The sequence below is a fragment of the Lepidochelys kempii genome, chromosome 2 (genome assembly GCF_965140265.1).
Source record: "Lepidochelys kempii isolate rLepKem1 chromosome 2, rLepKem1.hap2, whole genome shotgun sequence".
NCBI classification, from domain to species: domain Eukaryota; kingdom Metazoa; phylum Chordata; order Testudines; family Cheloniidae; genus Lepidochelys; species Lepidochelys kempii.
This window is the reverse complement of record NC_133257.1, coordinates 67,976,587-68,001,733: the sequence shown is the minus strand read 5'-3', so window position 1 is coordinate 68,001,733 and position 25,147 is coordinate 67,976,587.

The window sequence follows — 25,147 nt, the reverse complement described above, 5'->3', positions numbered from 1 at the left end:
ACCTAAAAAGGCACAGTATCTTGTATCTTCTGACAGGAATAGTCAGTGAAGTGAGGGATAATAAATGAAAAAATAGCATTTAAATATAATTTGCCTTGCTGTTATCTGGCTTCTTGGAATATGAGAATGCTACTTCACTTTCTCTGTGCTGTGTACTGTGGAAACAGAAGTCCACCCACTGGGATCTATTACACCTGCAAAACCGTTCTTCTAATGCTGAGTTGTCTGTTCAATGTTGTTCCAAAGTACGAGTAATACAGATACAGTATTACAAATCTGGAAGAATTTTAATGGAATACTAATGTTACTGTGATTTCTACTGGAGTATCTTTACATTGTGTATATAACAGACACATTCATACTGTAAAGCATTTTACATATGAAAATTGTCTCCTACAACTGTCTGTATATATGCTTTATGTGTGAGCAATACAGATTAAAAATCAATTTAATCTCTGCCTCAGTGAGGAGATTTCTCTGTGAAAATCCTGAACTGTAAGAAAAAGTGCAAAGTAAACTCTAGCTCCAAGTCTGAGATTAGAAGTTGATTTTTAGATGAAATAAGAAAAAAAAATGAACATTTTTTCATCTAAAGCCTATCAGGGGAATTCATCCAATTCAGCTTATCTTCGAGATTCATTTAAATATAAATACACAACCAAAGAAGAAACAAACATGGTTCTGAAAGTTACATTAGATACAACATGACTAGAAAAAATGTATTAAATGCTGACATCAGAAATACTCCAGGTTATGAGAACTGGTGGTGTACAGAGATTTTGCTGAAGGAGGAATGATTTATTATTCCCATTTGATATTTCTCAAGTCAAAACCAATAAAATGATCACCATTATTGTCTGATTTCCTGCAGCTCTCTTCTGAGCAGAATCCTAAAAAGATTTCAGACTGATTTAAAAAAAGAAGACAGGAAAATGGTAAGCAAACTGTTTTACATTTTTCTAAGCAGCGGCCTTCAACCTTTCCAGACTAATGTACCCCTTTCAGGAGTATGATTTGTCTTGCATACATCCAAGTTCCACCTCACTTAAAAGCTACTTGATTACAGATACATAAAAATACAAAAGTGACACAGCACACTATTACAGAAAAAATTGCTTACTTTCTCATTTTACCATATAATTATAAAATAAATCAACTGGAATATAAATATTGTACGTACATTTCTGTGTATAGTATATAAAGCAGTATAAAGTATAAACAAGTCATTGTCCATATGAAATGTTAGTTTGTACTGGTTTCGCTAGTGCTTTTTATGTAGCCTGTTGTAAAACTAGGCAAATATCTAGATGAGTTGATGTACCCCAGAAGACCTATGTACCCCTGCTTGAGAACCACCACTTTAGAACATGCCTTCTCCATCGATTTCTTAGTTAAAGCATCTAGCAGATTAATATTGGGAAAGCTTTTCTTCATTAGACTATTTCAGACGGTGTAGACCCTCTCAAATTAATGGAATTAAGACAAAAGATTGGAGCTCTTTAATCCTTACCATCTCCTTTTGTTTGTTTGTTTTTGAGGGCTTGTGTTTTTTGTTTGAGGACTAGGATCTTCACTTGAAAAATATTACATCCTTCCTAAAGACGTGTTTATTCTGCAAGGCCTTAAAACAATAGGTCTCATTCTAGGCGTCCCTCGTGACCTCAGGGCAGCCCTACAAGTGGCCCCTTGCCACAGTTTCCCTCTAGGGTAATCCAAAAGACTCCACTTCAGGGTCTTATTTAAACAATACCCATCTTGGGGGCCAGTTTATTTCAACAAGATAGTCCAAAACAAAAGGCCCCAAACACAGTCCATATAACCCCAGTATGCATAGTCCTTGTTTTCACCATACCCCAATGTCTTTTGTCCCTAGGCTCCTTATCTATCGTTTTCCACCCCTGTGTCAGGACAGCAACCACAGCCCTTCCTTCTGGGGCCCAACCCGGCTCTTCCCAGTGAGAACTCCAACAGCCTCTTTGCTGGGAGCATCCGTGCTGTGGGAACATCCCTCACTCCCCTGGGACCTCAGACTGTTCCTTGGGGTCCAGGTCTCCAGCAAGGAGACATCAGCAAGAAAGCCCCTCCGCCGCTCCCACTTCTTTCAGCCCTCTCTGGCCCTTGGCTCCACCCAACTGGCTCTAAGTCAGAGAGAGATCTCCCACAGCTGCTGCTGCCGCCAACTTTGGCCTTCTCCAGCCCTGGCTCAGGGACACCAGCTAGCAAACTCCTTTTGCTTCTCTCCTGCCTTTAGTCCTCTCCCAGGAACCACCTTCTCTCTCTGGCCATGCTCATCTCCTGTTCTTCTGCCTGACTCCTGACTGACCTTTTATAACCCCCCTGGTTTTGCTCATCTTTCTTAATTGGCCTAACTGGGAGCATCGGGTGTGGAACAGGAAAGCTGAGACCTGTTTAGCCAGCTACTCTGTTGTCTGCCCATGAAAACCAAAATGATTTTAAAACAAAGAATTATCTAATTTAACTCACTCTTCTAGGATTCCCATTGCCACCTCTCTTACTTCTGGCCATCTCAGACCTTCAGCTCTCTGAGACACGGACTGTCTTTATCATTATCTTGTGCAGCATGGAACACATCATCAGGGTCAAACAAAAAAGCAAACAATTTTGGCCTATTGTCTCGCCAGTCCAGGATATCAATGTCAGTAATCAGAGAGAGACTGCCATAGGAAAGGTGACAGATGGGCTATATCAAGGCAAGGCTCAGACACTGATCCAGTTGAGAGCGTGACGAATACCCAGAGAATGAGTGATTAGCCTGTGAGAACACAGAGCCACATAGGCTATGGCTGCACTATGAGCTAAGGGTACGATTCTCCTACTACCGTAATGCAGAAGCACGGGCCGTAGTGGCGGAGGCATGGCTGAACCGGTTGATATATGCTTGGTACTGCTAGGCTGGCCTCTGCTGCTGCTACCTGTGCTAGCGTGACAATGTGACGGCGTCCCTCCGCCCGCACCGCTTCCAGCAGCCCCCATTGGCCTGGAGTGCCGAACCGCGGCCAGTGGGAGCTGTGATCGGCCGAACCTGCGGACGCGGCAGGTAAACAAACCGGCCCAGGCCGTCAGGGGCTTTCCCTGAACAAGCGGCGTCCCAAGTTTGGGAAATACTGCATTAAGATAATAAACTTTTCAGGGCAAGGGCTTGCTTCTGTCTGTACATTGCTTAGAACAACGTGGTCCTGATTATAGCTCATCAGCTGGAAGAGAAACACTCATGCCCATTACCAGTGCCTTTGTACCAGGGTCCTCTGGCTCCTGCCTCTGTTCTGGTCCACAAACTGCTCAGAGACCTTCATGCTGGTCAGACACCTTGTGTAGTTTATTTACAATATTGGTACCCACCAACTTCATACTCTATATAGTTCTGCTCCAACAGTCCTAGGGAGTCCCCAGCTCCTGCAACAAGCAGGGAAGATCAATCTCTCTCCTCCCCCTGCTGCCTGCTTTTCCACCCCCTTTTAGTGACTCTTTTGCCTAGTAGTAGCCTTTGTCTAATGGCTTAATTAGCCTTCCAGCTTTCCTCCACCCACAAATTAGGCACAGCTTTGTTTAATCAGCTCCATACTGTATGGATTGGCACTGCTGTGACCAGAGGGCTGGCTCCTGTGTTCTTGCCCAGCACTCTGTCACAGCTCTACATTGAATTTTTTTAACTTCCCTGGCCCAAATGTAGGAGCAGGATTTTATATTTCTACTATAAGAATTAATGTATGATTTGATCATCCTGCCAGCCACCCTTTTTGAATAGCAGAAAGGAATGACCCTCTGGGACATTGGTAGAAACGCATCTAACAGACTGCCAGTGTCTTACTGATGTTAAGGCAGGGACAGACCAGAACAGTCCTTATGAGACAAACGGGAACTTAAGCCGCCAACTTTGGCCTTCTCCAGCCCTGGCTCGGGGACATGTTCTCATTCTATTGCAATAAGTGTCAAAAAGGAATAAGGGGAAAAGGGAAACATAAAATTAAAATCCAAACATTTATGAAATTTCAAAACTTTCTGTTTTGAGAAAAAGTGGAAAACATTTTTTACAAGGCTTTCCTGGAAAGTATTTGGCTTTCATAAAAGGCCAATTTTAATTGACAAGAATTTTGAACAAAAAATTATGACCATCTCTTCGCTTCCTCTCTCATATATGACACATACACACATCAATGAACTACAAACTGATAATGCTCTTGGAAATGACTCGGCAAAACTGCATAACAGTTAAGGACAGGAAGTAGAAAAATATTTGTATTGGAATTCCAAGGGAATTCTAGATATAATGTAATTACTGTGCCCAGTATATTAATGCATTTGACTTATCAGAAAGAACAAATTGTAATAACTACAGTCTGCAGCTGTCTCCTAGGGTACCAATATAATATGAGAATTACACACTAACAAGGTCAGAAAGCCAATAGATTTTAGAAATGTGTGTTGTACTTTCTTCTATATTGTGCAATTGATTTACTGACAGAGTCTTGCCCACAGCAAGACTTCTTATAAAGCTCCCATGATTAGCCTTTGCAGCAATAGTGTGCTCAGTGTTGCTTCACTTTCTATAACCTCCTCTTGTGTCAAAGAGCTTGCCTGATTAGTGACTGGATTTTTGTCTTCTGCTGTATTCTAGGCCCCTACATTTTTATAAATAGAAAAATGGCATGTTTTTCACACAAAAAACTCTGCTGCATGACTATCAATAAAAATATAAATCATCATATTTTCATCCTATTTGGAAAACCTAATCTAATAATTGAAGCCTTCTCATACCTCCATCCTTATCGTGACACCTACTTATATAGATACATACGCACACACTTTATTAACCTCCTGTTGTGATGGTGATTTCATAGGAAGTTGGATGTCATGAAATTTTCTAGAGTTTTTTTTACCACAGTGGCCTCCATTATGCAAAAACTTAAGTATGAATAACTCATAAGTATATTTGGAACAAATTAGTTCTCTAAAATAAAATCAACTTGATTTTCAGATCATGATTCATGAACAATTACAATAAATAGTTTCCTTCCTGAGACTGAGATATGCACCAGTTTCCAGTCACACAAGCAAAGAAAGTGCTTCAAATAAGCATTTAAAAATATGTTTGGAAAGGACTCGAGCAAAGGCTTTGTCACACAAATTGAATGTGTGGGGGCGGTCAGTCCCCACACTGAATCAGGACAAGAAGGAGTTGACGGTCTGTCCTGCAGACAAAAGCTGAAGTCAGCCCTGTCCTGCTACACTCCACCCAGCCCTTCCCTTCAACATCTGTCATAATATCAAGTCCAAAAAGAGGCCCTTCCAGCCTGAGGGAATTAAAAGGGGTAAGCAGAGCTCCTACGTGGGTTGACCTGACGGTAGGATATTGGATCTGAGAGACCTAGGGAGTGAACTGAGCAGCCTTGAGCTGAAAGCCCTATGAGCAACCAAGCCCAGAGTGAAGTCTCAGACTGGAGGGGAGGTGTGTTAAGTTGTCTTACAGACCATTTGTTTGTTAATAACATAAGCTCTCCCCCCCAAGGGAATAATGTTGATCCTACTCAACCCATATAGATTGCTCATGCTGAAGGGACTCATCTCTTCCAGGAACGAGACAAATATGGCATAACTCAAGTGAGTCAATAAATACACACATGTATGTACACAGAGAGAGAGAGAGAAAACACACCTATCCCCTTGGCAGCAATGTTCCCTTTTCTAAAATTACCCTAAATAAAGGAAAAGTGTGACAAGGAGATACTGATATCAAGGGTAAGGAGAAGTGTCCACTGAAAAACAGCACTGTACTAGGACAGAAGCTCTGTCTCTAATCCCTGGTTTCAGGACCCCAGGCAGCAGTTCCAGTAATAGAGTGGACTGGAAATCCCTTCTTCTCTTAGTAAAGTCCATCTGGCCATATCTGTAAACTAAGTAACAAATTAGTGCTCCAAATTTATTTACCAGCAGTACAAAGACTTCCTGCAGGACTGTACTACCACAGTAGAGGATGTAAGGTGAGCCTTCTTTCTTCTGCAGTCACAGGTACAAAGTCATATCTGGCATAGCTATTCTGTATGGATTCAGCGAGTTTAAGGCCAGAAGAGATCATTAGCTCATTCAGTCTGATCCCCTATATAAAACACAGGACATAGAATTTCATCAAATTTGGGTTTGACTCAACCATATCTTTCAGAAAGACATCAAGTCTTGATTTGAAGACTTCAGGAGATGGAGAATCCACTCCTTCTCTTGATAGTTTGTTCTAATGGTTAATCACTCTCACTGTTAAAAGCTTGTTCTTTTATTTCTAATTTAAAGTTGTCTGGCTTTAAGAAGAAGCAATGGCTGGAAGTTATGTCTTTTCCCACAGACTAAAGAGCTCTTCAGTATATGCTATTTTCTCCCTGTGAAGGTTCTTATACATTGTAATCAAGTCATCTCTCAATCTCCTTTCTGATAAACTAGACAGATTGAGCTCTCTCAGTCTCTCTGTAAGCCATTTTCTCTAGTCCTTGAATTATTTTTGAGTCTCTTTTATGCCTCCTCCCCAATTTTTCAACATCCCTTTAAAAATGCGGACAGCAGAATTATACACAATATTCCACTATCCAACTCACCATTGTCGTATATAGAGGTAAAATCACCTACCTACTGTTACTCACAATTTCCCTGTTTATACATCCAAGGATTGCATTAGTCCTTTTAACACAGTATCATACAGAGTCACTGCTTTTCAGGATACAGTCCTCCATTCTGTTGGCATGACCTACATTCTTTGTTTCCAGATGTATGATTTTGCATTTAGCTGTATTTAAACACCCCAATTTACCCAGAGATCCAGATTGCTCTGTAAAATTGCTCTGTCCTCATCATTATTTACCACTCTGCCAATCTTTAGGTTATCCATAAATCTTATCAACTGTTCTTTCTATATTTGCTTCCAAAATTTGAGAAAAATACTGAATAGTCGAGTGTAGTACAGAACCTCAGTAGAAACATCCTCACTTAGTGATGATTCCCCATCGACAACCAGGCTTTGTAATGTCAGCTAGCCAGTTATGAATCAACTGAAAGTGCTTTATTGATACTGTATAGTGCTAATATTTTAATCAGAGTATTGTGTGGTACTAAGTCAAATGCCTTACAAAAGTTTATTATATCTATGCAGTTATCTTTAATTGACCTTGTATCAAAACATGAAATCAGGTTTATTTGACAAGAACTGTTTTCTGTGAAACTCTAAACTATGCCAGCACTTTTCTTTTTGGAGATGCTAAAGTAGATCCAGAAGGGCTATTTGGTAATTGAAAAATGCCGAAGATAAGCTTCTGAGGTCATGAACTTCCAGCATAGTATTTGCAACTGACTGAGATTTTAAACAGACAATGTTCCAGGGCTAATTATCCTTCATCAAGTAGATTAGGCTAGAGATCAGCACCAAGAATATTATTAAAGTGATCAGGCTGTAGGAGTGATGTGTATATATATGCAAAGTCTTCTGGTATGCTACAGGTTTCAGAGTAACAGCCGTGTTAGTCTGTATTTGCAAAAAGAAAAGGAGTACTCGTGACACCTTAGAGACTAACCAATTTAGGTTTTCAGTAGGTTTCCGGTATAGGGTGGTGTTTATGTGACCATTGTCGGCAGGAGAGTGAGTTTGTGTGTGTGTGTGTGTTTTTGGGGCGGGGGTGTGTGTGAGAAAACCTGGATTTGTGCTGGAAATGGCCCACCTTGATTTTCATACACATTGCAAGGAGAGTGGTCACTTTGGATAAGCTATTACCAGCAGGAGAGTGAGTTTGTGTGTGTGGTTTTTGGAAGGGGGGGGGAAAACCTGGATTTGTGCTGGAAATGGTCCACTTTGATTATCATACACATTGTAAGGAGAGTGATCACTTTAGATAAGCTATTACCAGCAGGAGAGTGGGGTGGGAGGAGGTATTGTTTCATGGTCTCTCTGTATATAATGTCTTCTGCAGTTTCCACAGTATGCATCCGATGAAGTGAGCTGTAGCTCACGAAAGTTTATGTTCAAATAAATTGGTTAGTCTCTAAGGTGCCACAAGTACTCCTTTTCTTTTGGTATGCTACAGCGCATCAGTGGATAATAAAATGTCACCAGTTCAGCTACTAATGGGAAGACTAATCAACTCTAGCTTACTCAGCAATTAAGGACTATTCAAGACTCATAGTTCAGAAGAAATAATACTGTGTAAAGAAAAACAAAAAAATCAGTTTTGATAAAAATATCATGCCGTCTTCCATCACTTGAATATGTCAATACAGTGATTTCATGACAACTGCAACACCTATGAATGGTGCTAATGAGACACCATCGAAAGAAAAACTGATCCAAAAATCTGACCAAGATATCAGAGAAACACCTTGGTCCTGATTCTCCATTGCCTTGTGTCAAATATAAAGGGAAGGGTAACCACCTTTCTGTCCACGGTGCTATAAAATCCCTCCTGGCCAGAGGCAAAACCCTTTCACCTGTAAAGGGTTAAGAAGCTAAGATAACCTCGCTGGCACCTGACCAAAATGACCAATGAGGAGACAAGATACTTTCAAAGCTGGAGCGGGGTAGGGGGTGGGAACAAAGGGTCTGTGCGTGTGTGTAATGCTTTTGCCGAGAACAGATCAGGAATGCAGCTCACAACTCCTGTAAAAAGTTAGTAAGTAATCTAGCTAGAAATGCGTTGGATTTCTTTTGTTTAATGGCTGGTAAAATAGCTGTGCTGAATGGAATGTATATTCCCGATTTTGTGTCTTTTTGTAACTTAAGGTTTTGCCTAGAGGGATTCTCTATGTTTTGAAGCTGATTACCCTGTAAGGTATTTACCATCCTGATTTTTACAGAGGTGATTTTTTTACTTTTTCTTTAATTAAAATTCTTCTTTTAAGAACCCGATTGCTTTTTCATTGTTCTTAAGATACAAGGGTTTGGGTCTGTGTTCACCTGTAGAAATTGGTGAGGATTTTTATCAAGCCTTCCCCAGGAAAAGGGCTGTAGGGCTTGGGGGGATATTTTTGGATGGAAGACATCTCCAAGTGGGCTCTTTCCCTGTTCTTTGTTTAACACGCTTGGTGGTGGCAGCATAGGATTCAAGGACAAGACAAAGTTTGTACCTTGAGGAAGTTTTTAACCTAAGTTGGTAAGAATAAGCTTAGGGGGTCTTTCATGCAGGTCCCCACATCTGTACCCTAGAGTTCAGAGTGGGGAAGGAACCTTGACACCTTGTACTTTGAGGAGCCATTTACACCTGTGAAGAGTGAGCACAAAGTGGGTGCAAAATGGCATCTCTGAAAGGTACAGGCAATGGAAAATCTTAGAATTCACATCCTGAGGCTGCAGGTACAAATGCTGATGACAATTAGCCTGTAGAATTTTTGCCATCGTTGGAAAGAGAAATGAGACTTTAAAGCCAATTTCTATAAAGAATGTACTTTAGGATTCAATCAAGAAGTTAACAAATTCTTGTCACTCAGGCCAATATTTTCTAAAGTTTATACTGAGGTACCAAAATCAAAATTGCTGATCACTTTTGCTGATCCTATTGCCTTCAGTATATTTATACTTCTGCTTGGGTAGCTAGGATTCTCCTTGGGGAAAGGAATTCCTCTGAGATATACATTTATCTCCTTGTCTTCAATCTCTGCTCATTACCCCAAGGTAAATTTAGGTCATGTCACCACATGGCTTCAGGACCTATTGCAACAGCCACCAGAACTGGTGAGCTCTTTTCCCATTTTGATCCACTTTAACCACTGGCTATAACATCGCTACCAGCTTCCACTTCCTCTTTATCCTCTTTGCTAAAACCCTAATATGTGCTTTGGCATTTTCTTGCCTGGATTGCTATAGCCTTTTTCTTTCCAACCTCCCTGCTTTTTCCACCCTCCTTTCTTTAATCCATCCCAAATGCTGTCTAATTTAAAATGATTTATACTTAGTCAAATAGCACATGTACCATGAATTTTCAGTATGTAGTCAGTATGCCAAAATCTGTATAAAAGGTAATTTTGCAAGATAATAGAACAAAGGAGGAAAGGAAAAAGGTGTAAAAGCCTTTTCATGCTTGACAAAATCCATACATCACACTGTCATTTTTTCTTTGCTCAAGAGCTTTGCACAAAAGAATGTTGCGTTCACCCAATAAGACTCAGACTTTATTTCAGCTAATTTTTATTTCTTTCACGTCAGCCACCGTTTATACAATAGTGCATCTAGAAAACAAGAGATTTATAATATCAGAAAAAAACTTCATCTAATTTTATCCTGCCATATGCAGATGTTTGCATTATCAGATGTTTGCATTATTCAGACTCAAACTGAGATACAAGTAGTATCTAACGGCATCCAGCTAATCTTGTTATAAATCACAATCACACCTAAAGAAAATGAAAAATATATACATCTTGTGTGAAAACCTGGCCCCACTGAAGCCAAGAAGAGTTTGGCCCTAATGACTTCAGTGGGACCAGAATTTCAATCATTCCTAATTTATTGCTGTTAACTGTTTTAAGTTACTCACACCTTATATATTTGTGCATTAACATTAGTTAGTGTAACATTTCAAATTATACATATAAAATTTGTAAAGGTGCCGTAGTGATTTAGGAACCCAAGTCCCATTTCCAAAGTGACTTCGGTACTTAGAAACCTAGATCTCAGTGAAAGTCAATGGGATTTAGACCCCAAGGGCCAGATTTTAAAGATATTTAGATGGCTAAATATACAGACAGGCACCTACTGAGATTTTTAAAAACACCTAACCAGGTTAGGCACCTAACTCCCATTGAAATCAAAGTTGTTTGAGGTGTTGTTGAAGCTGTGTTGGTCCCAGGATATTAGCGAGAGAGGGTGAGTGAGGTAATACCTTTTATTGGACCAACTTCTTAGTGGTCCAGTAAAAGATATTCCCTCACCCATCTCTCTCTGTTGAAATCAATGGAGGTGTGCCACCTATCCTGCATAGGCACAGGCCTAGATTAAAGAATTTTGGGGCCCTGCGCAGTGCGGAAATTGATCCCCTAACCACCACCTTCCATAAATTAGCAAAGAGCCCCTGCCCCAAGCCCTACCCTACACAGAGACCCTCAAATGCCTTCCCCACCCCACATTTACCCCCAAAACCCTCCACATGCCCCCACCCCACATTTACCCCCAAAACCCTCCACATGCCCCCACCTATCCTTACACCCCCTCCTCACACCAGCAGCCCTGACATACATCGCACTCACCGCAGCCCCCAACACCTCAGCCCCACCAGCCACAGCCCCAATTCTCTTCCACAGACCCTATAACTCACCTCCAGCATCTCCCACTTCCCCCCCCCCAACCACAAAATCCACAGATGCCCACCACTCATCCCACAGCCCACCAACTCATCCCCAGCCCCTGATCCACTGCCACTGGGACTTTCCTGGCCTCTCAAAGTGACCTACCCTTCTCAGCAGTCTGTTCCTGTCCAGGGCCAAGGAGGCTCCTCCTGCTCCCAGATGCCCAGCTCCACTCCCTGTGCACTCACATGGCCCTGGGCCTCTCAGGTTTGGCCTTGCTGCCCTTCCACCATGATGCAGGAGTGGCCGGATCAAACTTGAGTGAGTGTGTTACGATTTGGCACATGAAGTCACAGCATCAATCAGATTTATTTTGTTTTTCCCCCATCACTGCCTCCCTGCCCCAAGACAGGGGCTCTCTGCAAGTGCACAGAGTGCAGATGGTGTAGGATAAATATGAAATTAAAGAATTAAGATTAGCTTTAATTTGGTTAAGGAAATATGTGTGTTGTAAAGAAAGGCCCTGGCTAGCAAGTAGAAGGAAAGTCTTCAAAATAATGAGTTATAAGGCCAGAAGAAATGAAGTAGGGAGGATGCCTGGTGTGATGAAGTGGGGATTTTCCCTTGTTATGTTGTATATAAGTCTTACTGTTGAGCCTATGTGAGTTTTACTGTTTTGCATGAATTTTGTATGTGCCTCAGTTTCCCTTTGTGCTGCACCAATACCTCGGTGGTAGGAATAGGGGTGTGTGACTTTGGCTGAGACCTCTGGGGCAGGTGAGGCTGCTCCAGTTGTCTGCATGTATGCTATAACCAGTGCCCTTCATAACCCGAGACCGAGGAGGGCGATGCAACCAGGTGACTCTTTGCCCAGGAAGTGAGACAAAGACAAGGTGGAGCAGCAACGGGGCGTGTATGTATGTATGTATGTATGTATGTATGTGTGAGGGGGAATGTCCGAGGTCGGGTTGCTGGAAGCTGGAGTCTGCTTGGAAGGGACTGGAAGAGGGTGAATCCAGGGCTTCTGGCCCAGGACTCCCCAAGATGGACTTGGCTGAAAGTCACTGATTTCTGTGCTAACAAGTTCTGTCCTATGTTGTGTTCCTGTCAACTAATAAACCTTCTGTTTTACCAGCTGTCTGAGAGTCACATCTGACTGTGGAGTTGTGGTGCAGGGCCCTCTGGCTTCCCCAGGAGCCCCGCCCAGCTGGACTCACTGCAGGAAGTGCACAGTATGGAAGGGGATGCTGAATGCTCAGAGGTCAGACCCAGGAAGGTTGAAGCTGTGTAAGCTTCTTGCCCTGGTGACAGTATGCTCGGAGCGAGAAGGCATGCTCCCCCAGAGTCCTGACTGGCTTCATAAGGAGTAGTTCCAGAGCATCGCCCGGTGTCTCCATGACACCTGGTTCAAAGAATAACTATTGAAATAAGGACAGGTTTCAGAGTAACAGCCGTGTTAGCCTTGATTATCATACACATTGTAAGGAGAGTGGTCACTTTAGATAAGCTATTACCAGCAGGAGAGTGGGTTTGTGTGTGTGTGTTGGGGGGGGGGCGGGGAGAGGGTGAGAAAACCTGGATTTGTGCTGGAAATGGCCCAACTTGATTATCATACACATTGTAAGGAGAGTGGTCACTTTAGATAAGCTATTACCAGCAGGAGAGTGGGTTTGTGTGTGTGTGTTGGGGGGGGGGGGGGCAGGGAGAGGGTGAGAAAACCTGGATTTGTGCTGGAAATGGCCCAACTTGATTATCATACACATTGTAAGGAGAGTGATCACTTTAGATAAGCTATTACCAGCAGGAGAGTGGGGTGGGAGGAGGTATTTTTTCATGCTTTGTGTGTATATAAAATGATCTTCTACACTTTCCACAGTATGCATCCGATGAAGTGAGCTGTAGCTCACGAAAGCTAATGCTCAAATAAATTGGTTAGTCTCTAAGGTGCCACAAGTACTCCTTTTCTTATTGAAATAAGGGGAAGTTTCTAACAAGGAGACGTCTGACCAATAGGGATGACTGCAGATGGTTTGAAATAAGACAAAAGCAATCTGTCTTAAAAGGAGACAATATGAGCCAGCTCACCCCATATACCAGTGTTATCTTAAAAGTAAAGCCTAAATAAACCCAGGTGTAATGGAAAAACTGCTGGTCATACAGAGAAGAGGCCTTGAGGGAAAAGGAGGTTGTAAATCTTATCTGGATTAAGTAAGGCTGAATTGTCTCAAATTGTTTTTTAGCTAAAGTCAGTAATTGGCAATGACACAATTTGTTTGTTAAAGGTATAAAAAGAGTTATGAATTTGAGGGTTCTTTGTCAGACCCTACCTGATCATGCTGGAGCACACCAGGATAAGATGGTTTTCCCTAGGTCTGGCCTATTTGTAAGTATACTGATCACATGCTTATGAATACTTCATTATTATATTGGGTGTAGTGAGAGCTTATTTTTAGGCTATCGGGCATGTTTAGAGCAATTGTATAAAATACCATTTGGCCTGTGGACTAAATATAGGAATTTATGGTTAAATGAGTGTCTGGGGGACTCATATTAATATTAATAATTCTAACACTTGAGTTAATATGGGCCTGTTTAGCCACTTTTGAAAATCCCATTAGGTGCTTCTCTACATCTTCAGACACCTAAATACCTTTGAAAATCTGTTCCTGAAATGCCTAAGTCACTTCTATAACAGGACTTAGGCTCCTAAATCACTTTGATGCATTTGAAAATGTTACCTCAAACCTAATTTTGGGTACTAAAACAAATGTTATGTCTGCATCCAGTGTATAATTTTTTTCAGAAAAAATAATTAAAGAAAGTTTAATAGAAAGAGTCACTATTTAAAAATTGATAAGTAGCTTGTAAGTTATGTTGAACTAAATTGTTTCATCAGACCTCCATTGCCTTCCAGCTAGGGGCTGGTCAAATTCCTGTGAGGAATTCAAGTGTTATGTTGAAATGTTTATGAACTGGTGAGAGCTTTCAAGATGACCACTATCACATCCATTAGTACAGTCTCCAGGAATGAACAGAGTGCAAGGAAGAACTACATCCAATGTGGAATAACATGGCAGCACTGGCTGTGCAGGATGTTATTCCTAAGAAATTGCTACCAGTTTAAACCCTGGCACCTATTGGAAGGATGTAAAAAGACTAGCCCCATCCCCCTTCAGCCAGTACCTTGAAAGAATGCAAAATAAGTGAAGGAGACCAGCAGACAGCTGAATGGATCACACATGGGTTGAACACCAGCCACTCATGAATTATAGCCTCAAACCTAAACCTGAATTTCAAGGGAGCTCAGATTTGAACTCACAGATCCAGACAAACCACTGGTTTCAGAGTAGCAGCTGTGTTAGTCTGTATCCGCAAAAAGAAAAGGAGTACTTGTGGCACAGTACAGCTGTAGCTCATGAAAGCTTATGCTCAAATAAATTTGTTAGTCTCTAAGGTGCCACAAATCCTCCTTTTCTTTAGACAAACCACTGTGGTTTTGTTCCAGATTAGATCCAAAAATCAAAGTGGGCCAATTTTCTGGGTGCAGTTCAGATGTGGTAGAAATCTGGCAAGAAGAAGGATTATTAAAGCTTTCCTCCTTTTTACGATGAAGACTAGCCAGAAGAGCTCACCAGATTTCAGTGCTGTCAGATTGAACCCAGCCCCCAGCCTAATCTGGATATGGATCCCAACACTGCCTTGTCAGCCCATCGCATACACAGGCGATAGAAACATGTGCACCCTCTGTCACTCTGACCAGCATCTGCTTACTGTGTGTTCTGGAAAATTCCAGCTAGAAGAGTTCCTGCTGCATTTGCTTGTTGTTTTAAGTGATAGCCTCCAGTCATAGTACAGACAATTGTTCTCAGTAGTAGCACAAATTCAGCTTTACCTATCATAGATGGATATTATGTTATCTTCTAATCAAGTCTCTCTCTAGGTTTTTGCTGCCCTGAGTAAATCAGAAAATATAATTCCTCACTCAGCCCATGGTCATTTTACATTGACTGTCCTGAAACATTTGCTGTTCTACCAGAGGATCTTCCTTTTACTATACCCACTATCCAAGGACTAGATATGTCTCCTCTACAGATGGATGGTGGTGGGACAATCTTTTTTCCCTCTCTAGTGAGGCTACACCTATAATTCGAAATTCAGTTCTGGGCACCTCAACAAAAGGTGAGCAGACCGGTGGCAATTAATCGGAGGGATTCCTGAACTGATTTAGGAGCTGGTTTTGAGGTATCAGAAATGAGTAAAAGAACTATGCACAATTTGGGTAAAGGACAACTAACTAGTGGAGTGGAACAAAATAAACATACAGTATTCACATATTTGAATGGTGTAAATGCCAACAAGACAAAGGAACTTAGGTAGTTAAAAGTGGTTGTTACTAGGAATTTAAGGATAAAAATTGAATAAAGGACAACGTAGGCTGAATATTTGGTAAAACTGCCTGACAGTGAGATCCACTTAGATGGTGGAATAGCCTTTAAAGAGTAAGATATGGAAGTCCCATTTGAAAGTCTGGATAAAGCACCAGTAAAATACTGTATGCTGATATAAACAGCATTGTTTTGTAGAGAAATTGAACAGTCTTATTTTGGAAACGTTATGAAAACAGATGGAGCTTTGAGTCATAGCTGTTAACAAGGTGGCTGAGTTGAAGGAGGTATAACTATTGAGGGTTGAAAACAGGGCCGCCTCCAGGCACCAGCTTTCCAAGCAGGTGCTTGGGGTGGTATTCAGAATGGGGTGGCAGTCGGTGTCCCACGGCGGCAATTTGGCAGCAGCTCCGCCGCTGTTGAGTCGGCGGCAATTCGGCAGTGACTGCTTGGGGCGGCAAAATTGGTAGAGCCACCCCTGGTTGAAAATAAACACAAACAGAAGGAAGGCTAGCAAAGCAGCACTGCACTGACTAATTCAAAGATTCCAGGAGCATCACCAGAATTAAGGAGCTTGTACTGCAGCACCGAACAGCTTAGCAGATTCAAGACAATCCAGTGCAGAAGCTGGGCAATGTTCCCATTTCTGAATGTAGGCCAGGAATGTTACACAAGTATGAAGTGCAAGATGGAGGAGGAACTAGACATCTCAGATGGAAACCAGGGAAACCAAATCTGACATATCACAAATAGAGGCAACAACAAGAATAAATAAAGGTCAAAATCAGTGAATTTAAAAGGGTTCTCCCAGGTGCAGGGAGAGAAGAAGCAGAAATCCTTTGACTACACGTGCAATTACTGCCCTTGCACTTGGTCAAGTGTTGTTCTCCTGCCTTACAACACAGTGAAAGAAGATCCAAGAACTATTTACGGTCCCTTGGAAGGAGATCCTGCCAGTAATAAGAGTGAACCGAGCAAAGGGAGGATCTCATTGTAGGCATGCAGATTTCGTAGCACTATTTGCCTCTGCCTGTCTAGCTCTAGCATTGCTAATTGAGAGGAATATTAATGCAATTGGGTGAACTAAACTTCAAAAACCAAAAGAAAACAAACTGTGACCCTAAGAAGAGCAAAAAAGAGGCAAAAAAATCATCAATAAGGAACTAGACATATTTGTACCCCCTTTAAAAAATCCCCTGAAATTGTAACAATGAGAAGAAACAAATGAAAGCCTTCACAGCTCTGACTAGCAATTTAAAGATGATGCAAATATTCACTTCCAAATGACCACAACTCACATACTCCTTCCTGGCAAACAGAGGAGGCTCCAGAGACATGCAGCACTCTCAAGGGCCTCAGAAGAAACAGACATTCCTCCTTAACCAGGGAGGCCGAGGGACAAATTCAGATTTGGTGTAAAATAGGTGCAACTCCATTAAAGTCAGAGACAGTGATGTTGTCCATACTTATGCTAGGTATAAATTTGCTCCAAGTGTTTGAAGAAGTTGGCCAACCAATGGGATTTCACAGTTAAGAAAATTTAACATATCTCATTCTATATTTTGTATTCTGAGGATGGGCTAAAAGAATGAGCCTTGGATGGTATTATTGACTTAATGTCCCACCCCTCAAAAGAACGGTAAGATAGAAAAAAGGATACCAGAAAATATCCCTTTACCTTCATTTCTGGAATCAGACAGTGATGTGTTTGAAAGTGAGATAGCTGGTGACTCACTTGCATGATCAACACAAATGGCTCACTGAAGATCATATGATTAAACTGATTCCCCTCTGTTATGAAAACTTAAAAGGTTCAAATTAATTCAATCAGGAGAAATGTAATCACACACACCAACCGCAGAGCCTGTGATACATCATCAGAATTAGCAAGTGATTTAATTCCTCCTCTCAGAACTCTAATCATGTTTTTCATGTATTGGAACAGTCTGTCCTTCTAAACTCACTACAAATAGAAACTGATGAGTTAGTTCAACAAAATGAGTAGCCAGCCTACTTACTGTATATTTTGAAATCTAAGCTAATTATAGTAAAATTAAAAAAAGAAAAAGGTCAAAATTGAAATGAAGCTTTTTGATTGACCCAAACTTGTTTTGGATCATCAGTTTTCAAAAAATTTCAAGATTTTGACTTTTTCTCCCAATTTAGGATAGGAACCCTTTTAAAAATCTCCATCCCCCGCCCGCTCCCCCGCCCCCAGGATGGGAAAATGGTTGCCCACCCAGCTCTAGCTGACACTGTGAATGCTCCCAACCTTCTGCTAAAATTTGTGATTTACTTCAGGGCAAGAATATACATTTACAGTCTACGAGTGAGATAAGATATTTGTCTTCTAAGTTAATAGTTAAACAGATTCCTGTGGATGTGACTGTCAAGATTTTGGAGGACTCTGAAAATCATTAAAAGTTGTTTGTATTTTATATGATCTGTGAATGATTTATGTAATTGGAATATGACAACTTGATTTGTTATGATAATAAAAACTACTGTTCCATCATTAAAATGGTTTTATGATGTAGGTGCCACTATCTAAAGATGAGGTAGGAGCAAGTACAGCTTTTACCTTTTATAGCCATTATTGTAACTTGTGTATTACCAAAGGGTGCAGATCAACTTTGTGTGTGTGTGTTTTTCCTGATCTGTGTCACAGAATCATAGAAGATTAGGGTTGGAAGAGACCTCAGGAGGTCATCTAGTCCAATCCCCTACTCAAAGCAGCACCAACCCCAACTAAATCATTCCAGGCAGGGCTTTGTCAAGCCAGGCCTTAAAAACCTCGAAGGATGGAGATTCCACCACCTCCCTAGGTAGCCCATTCCAGTGCTTCATCACCCTCTTTGTGAAATAGCTTTTCCTAACATCCAACCTAGACCTCCCCCGTTGCAACTTGAGACCATTGCTTCTTGTTCTGTCATCTGCCACCACTGAGAACAGCCGAGCTCCATCCTCTTTGGAACCCCCTTTCAGGTAGTTGAAGGCTGCTATCAAATCCCCCCTCACTCTTCTCTTTTGCAGACTAAATAAGCCCAGTTCCTTCAGCCTCTCCTCATAAGTCATGTGCCCCATGCTCTAATCATTTTTGTTGCCTTCCGCTGGATTACCTTCAATTTGTCCACATCCCTTTTTTAGTGGGGGCCCCAAAACTGGACACAATACTCCAGATGCGGCCTCACCAGTACTGAATAGAGGGGAATAATCAATTCTCTCGATCCGCTGGCAATGCTCCTACTAATGTAGCCCAATATGCCATTAGCCTTCTTGGCAACAAGGACACTCTGTTGACTTATATCCAGGTTCTCATCCACTGTAATCCTCTCGTCCTTTTCTGCAGAACTGTTGCTTAGCCAATCAGTCCCCAGCCTGTAGCAGTGCATGAGATTCTTCTGTCCTAAGTGCAGGACTCTGCACTTATCCTTGTTGAACCTTATCAGATTTCTTTTGGCCCAATCCTCCAATTTGTCTAGTTACTCTGGACCCTATCCCTACCCTCCAGAGTATCTACTCTCCCCCGGCTTAGTGTCATCAATGATCTTGCTGAGGGTGCAAGCCATCCATATCATTAATGAAGATGTTGAACAAAACTGGCCCCAGGACTGACTTCGGAGAGACTCCACTTGATACCGGCTGCCAACTAGACATCAAGCTGTTGATCACTACCTGTTGAGGCTGATGAATTAGCCAGCTTTCTATCCACCTTATAGTCCATTCATCCAATCCATACTTTTTTAACTTGCTGGCAAGAATACTCTAGCAAAGCTTTTGATACAGTCTCCCAAAGTCAAGGTATATCACATCTACCACTTTCCCCCATATCCACAGAGCCTGTTATCTCATCATAGAAGGCAATCAGGTTGGCCAGGCATGACTTGCCCTTGGTAAATCCATCTTGACTGTTCCTGATCACCTTCCTCTCCTCCAAGTGCTTCAAACTGGATTCCTTGAGGACCTCCTCCATGATTTTTCTGTTCTGTCTCTATTTGATATTTTAATCCATTGTTGAGACTACATAGCTGTCAGTCACTGGTTGATAACAGCTTATGGGGGGCATAATTTGTCATGCAAATTTAGTACATTTTATGTTAGACTCTTATAATAATGTGGCTAATTTAATGGGGGCAATCACCCAGCTGTTTGTTTCTATGGTATTTATTACCATGTCTACCTAGTAAACTGGTTTATGAACACTTGTGTTTAGAAGTGTTTTATAGTTGGATCAAACTACATATGGGATATGGAAGAGATATTTACCTTTATTTTTATGGTAAAATTATGTGGGTAATTATTATATTCCACCTGAAAAGGTTGCTTGTACCAGTGAGAAACAGATGTAAACTAGCCATCCCCAGAAACCTTAGTGGCTGCTTCTTACCTTTTACAAAGCTTTTTCAGAGTCAGACACCTGATCCACTGTATACTGCTGAATGTTGAAATATTATTTTGGTAACCACATTTATAATTCCTCCCTGCGCTCCTCTCTAGGTATGGAGAGTACGCCAATTGCTGCATGCTTCAGGGGGCTAACACACGTATCTCTGTATTACAGGTTCTGCTTCTGCTTCGAGATGGAATGCATCCTCAGGAGTGCAATGCTGGAGCAGGGCCTGTGTTACTTTGAGAGGAAGAACCAGAACTGTGGATAGCAGTGGAGGTTCCTCACACCTTTCCCACACTACCTGCCATGCGTGGGCCAGCCACAATAAGTAAAGTACGTTAGCAGAGATGCTCTTGCATTTGTATTTTCTCCAGTTTCCCGCCAAGCCCAGGAAGTCTTGTTCCTGTGAGGAGGCCTGTGCTGGATCTGAAGGTGGAACACATTGTTGCCCCTTTGCTGAGCGGACACAGATTCTGAGGCACTGTAGGTGATTTGCCTGTTTTGAGCAGAAATTGGTGATACCTCATCAGGTATTAGTGTAATTTGTAGAGCTTGTTGGAATTTTTTCCCCCTCCTTGGAAAATTTGAAGCTGTCAGTGAAAAATCAAACCCCAAAAGTTTTCATCTGACAACCAGAAATGTTGATATATAAATGCTTCCACGGTGCTCGTGGGAGTTGTAGTTCAGGTGCCTGATTCACCTGGGGTTCCCGAGCCAGACAATCTCTCATGATGCCCCACAGCCTGGGACTCCAATGATGCACTGTGGTGGATCAACAAGAGGGGAGATCATGATGACTCATGGGAGATGTAAGCTGGCAAGTGAGCACCATTCACCAAAACAATATTGTATCAAGGCACCTGTTCCTTGTACCCACTTTTCTTGCTGAATATTAGTAGGTGAATTGTTTCTTATATCTGATTCTCACCACTTCTTCTGCATTGAATTAGCAGTGTCCCCAGAGTAACCATTGTCTCTGAGGACCTGAGTGATCTCTGAAGAGAAAGGGAGTAACATAAGCTTGCAGCAGAGTGCGAATAATGGGTTTTCTAAAACCAGAAACTATTTGAAAGATACATACTGTGGCTGGGAACAAGGAAAAAAATTAAGGACAGGAAAAGGAAGGTAAGCAATAAGAGAAAAGCAGGCTCAGACTTCTCTGAAGATAGAAGCAAACCTGCAGCCATACTACAGGAGATGTGGAATCATAGAATCATAGAATATCAGGGTTGGAAGGGACCTCAGGAGGTCATCTAGTCCAACCCCCTGCTCAAAGCAGGACCAATCCCCAATTAAATCATCCCAGCCAGGGCTTTGTCAAGCCTGACCTTAAAAACTTCTAAGGAAGGAGATTCTACCACCTCCCTAGGTAACGCATTCCAGTGTTTCACCACCCTCGTAGTGAAAAAGTTTTTCCTAATATCCAACCTAAACCTCCCCACTGCAACTTGAGACCATTACTCCTTGTCCTGTCCTCTTCTACCACTGAGAATAGTCTAGAACCATCCTCTCTGGAACCACCTCTCAGGTAGTTGAAAGCAGCTATCAAATCCCCCCTCATTCTTCTCTTTCTTCTCTTCTGCAGACTAAACAATCCCAGTTCCCTCAGCCTCTCCTCATAAGTCATGTGTTCCAGACCCCTAATCATTTTTGTTGCCCTTCGCTGGACTCTTTCCAATTTATCCACATCCTTCTTGTAGTGCGGGGCCCAAAACTGGACACAGTACTCCAGATGAGGTCTCACCAATGTCGAATAGAGGGGGACGATCACGTCCCTCGATCTGCTCGCTATGCCCCTACTTATACATCTCAAAATGCCATTGGCCTTCTTGGCAACAAGGGCACACTGCTGACTCATAAGAAGATAAGGCCTAGTCAGTTACCCCTCCCCCTAGACACTCCAATCCCAGACATATGCAGAGGAGGAATGCCCCCTTCACGCACACATATGCATATATAATCTGGGGGCTCCTGGACCCATGCAGCCCCATCCTTACCCCAGCCAAGTGAGCTCTGGGGGGAGGACTCCAGGGCAGAGCCAGTTTGGGATGATTCAGAGACATAGCCAGCAGGACCAGACACAGAAACAGCTGCAGCAGGGCCCTTTAGTCTCTGATGATGTCATCTGAGTTCTTTTTCACTCAGCATTTTTTCCTGTTCACTGACTAGCTGTTTGTTCCAACCTTCCCCATTCCCAGTCTCTTCGCCTCAGCATAACTCTCACTGCCCTCCATGCTCTGTTTTCTTTTCTTCCTTCCCCACTTACCAACCTCCCTTCAATATCCCCTCTACCTTTACCTTCCTTTTGTCCTGCCATTCAGCTAATGCCCACCCAACAAACCCCCACTCAAATAACCAACCTAAACGACAAACAAAAAATATGGTGGAATTAACAATGTTTGCAACGCATCATATTAATAGATTTCAAATCCAGAAAGGACCATTGTAATCTAGTCTGACCTCCTGTATAATACAGACCATAGAACTTCCCCCAAATAATTAATATAGCATATCTTTAAGAAAAACATCAAATCTTGATTTAAAATTTGCCACGGACGGAGAATTCACCATGACCTTTGGTAAATTGTTCCAATGGTTAATTTACTCTCAGTGTTAAAAATGTATGCCCTATTTCCGGTCTGAATTGTCTAGCTTCAACATCCAGACATTGGATCATGTTATACTTTTCTCTGCTAGATTGAAGAGCCCATTATTAAATATTTGTTCCCCATTTAAGTATTTATAGACTAATCAAGTCACCCCTTAACCTGCTCTTTGTTAAGATAAATAGATTGAGCTCCTTGAATCTATCACTATAAGGCATGTTTTTGAATCCTTTAATCATTCTCATGGCTCTTCTATGAACCCTCTCCAATTTATCAACAACCTTCTTGAACTGCGGCCACCAGAACTGGACACAGTGTTCTAGGAGCAGTTGCACCAATGCCAAATAGAGGAGGTAAAAATAACCTTTATTCCTTGTGATGCATGGCTAGAAAGGATTAAACAACTTGCAGCCTGAATGACCCAAAGCCCACCTTTAAAGTCAGGTTAGAAAGATATGCGAATTATAATTAGGGCCATTCATGCTAAATAGGCTAGAACTTTGAAATGCAAACCTATATTGTTAGAAGTAATACTAATTGTGATAATTTCAGATGCTACCCGTAAACAGACAGTTCCTGTCTGTCGCTACAATTATTGATTCAGAGATCAAAAGGGAATATTAACATCTGGATGAATCTTGGGTAAAATAATGTCATTGTCTATATGTCTTTGAAGTTTGTAATAGACTGCCTAATGGATAAATTGTCCTATGTTAATTCATGTAACTAATTACTGGTGGTGTTTAGAAAGCAAAAGGTTACATCAAAAGCCTATTGTTTAACCAGGACTGTGTGGCCAAGTGGATGCTAGAACACTGTATAAAAAAACCCTTGGGTCCTGATTCTGTCATCTCAGATCTACTTAGGCTTCATCAGGGGAAGTTTGAGTCACAAGACTGAGGTCCCAGTTATGCTGGTACACTCTGAATATGATATTTGGACATTGGACTATAAACTCTGAACTATTTCTGAAAGAACTCTTTGCAACTACAAAGCTGACCATCTCTGTTATGAATCTGTACCTAAATGAATGGAACTCATGTCTGTATGTACATTGATCTTTTAACCATACTCTCTCTTTTGTTTTTTAATAAATTTTAGTTTAGTTAATAAGGATTGGCTGTAGTGTGTATTTGGGTAAGATCTGAAACATTCATTAGCCTGGGAGGCAGGGTGTCTGATCCTTTGGGATTGGTAGAACCTTTTCTATGATGAAATAAGATTTTCAGAAATCATCATATTTGATGCGGGTAGCTGGATGGAGGCCTGAGGCTGGATCACTTTAAGGGAACTGTGTTGTTTGGACTTCTGAGCAACCAGTGAGGTAATAAAGAAGCTGTTAAATGCTGGCTTGATAAATCTAAGGCCTGGTCTACACTGGGGGAGGAGGGGCGAGCTAAGTCGGTCTAAGTTATGCATCTTCAGCTACAAAAATAGCATAGCTGAAGTCGATGTACTTAGAGCTACTTACCGAGGTATCTTCACTGCGGTAGGTCAACTGCTGCTGCTCCCCCGTTGACTCCGCCTATGCTTTTCGCTCCGGTGGAGTACCAGAGTCAATGTGAGAGCGCTTGGTGTTCTATTTATCACGTCTTCACTAGATGCGCTAAATCGACCCCCAGTGGATTGATTGCTCTGGAGGTAAGTGTAGACATGCCCTAAGTATTGGAATATCCACCAGCTTTTTGGGGTTTGGCTGTTCTATTCTTTGCAGTTCACCCTAATTGAGTGACCACAGTTGGTCCCCACTAGGACCCCGGTCATACACCTACTTGAGATTTCTTTGTTTATGCATCTCAGGATCATATTAGCTCTTTTGGCAACAGTGTCACACACACAGAGCTCATGTTTGGCTGAGTATCCATCTGACCCTCAAATCTTTTTCAAAATAATTCATTTCCAGGATATATTCCCCCTCCTGTAAGTAGGGCCTACATTGTTTGTTCTTAGATGTATACATTTACATTTAGCCCTATTAAAACATGTTGTTCATTTAAGCCCAGCTCACCAAGCAATCCAGATCTCTCAGTGAGCTTTCCTATTCATTATTTCTACTCCTCTGATTTTTGTGTTATCTGCAAGCCTTATCAGTGATGATTTGGTTTTCTTCCAGGTTATTAATTTAAAATGTTAACTAGCACAGGGCCAAGAACTGATCCCTGTAGGACACCCTTAGAAACACACTCATTTGATGATGATTCCCCATTTACAATTACATTTTGAGATGTATCACTTAGTCAGTTTTTAATCCATTTTATGTATACCATGTTATTTTATATCTTTCTAGTTTTTAATGAAAATGTCATGTGGAAGTATTGGTTTCAGAGTAACAGCCGTGTTAGTCTGTATTCGCAAAAAGAAAAGGAGGACTTGTGGCACCTTAGAGACTAACCAATTCATTAGAGCATAAGCTTTCGTGAGCTACAGCTCACTTCATCAGATGCATATCGTGGAAACCGCAGCAGACTTAATATATACACAGAGAATATGAAACAATA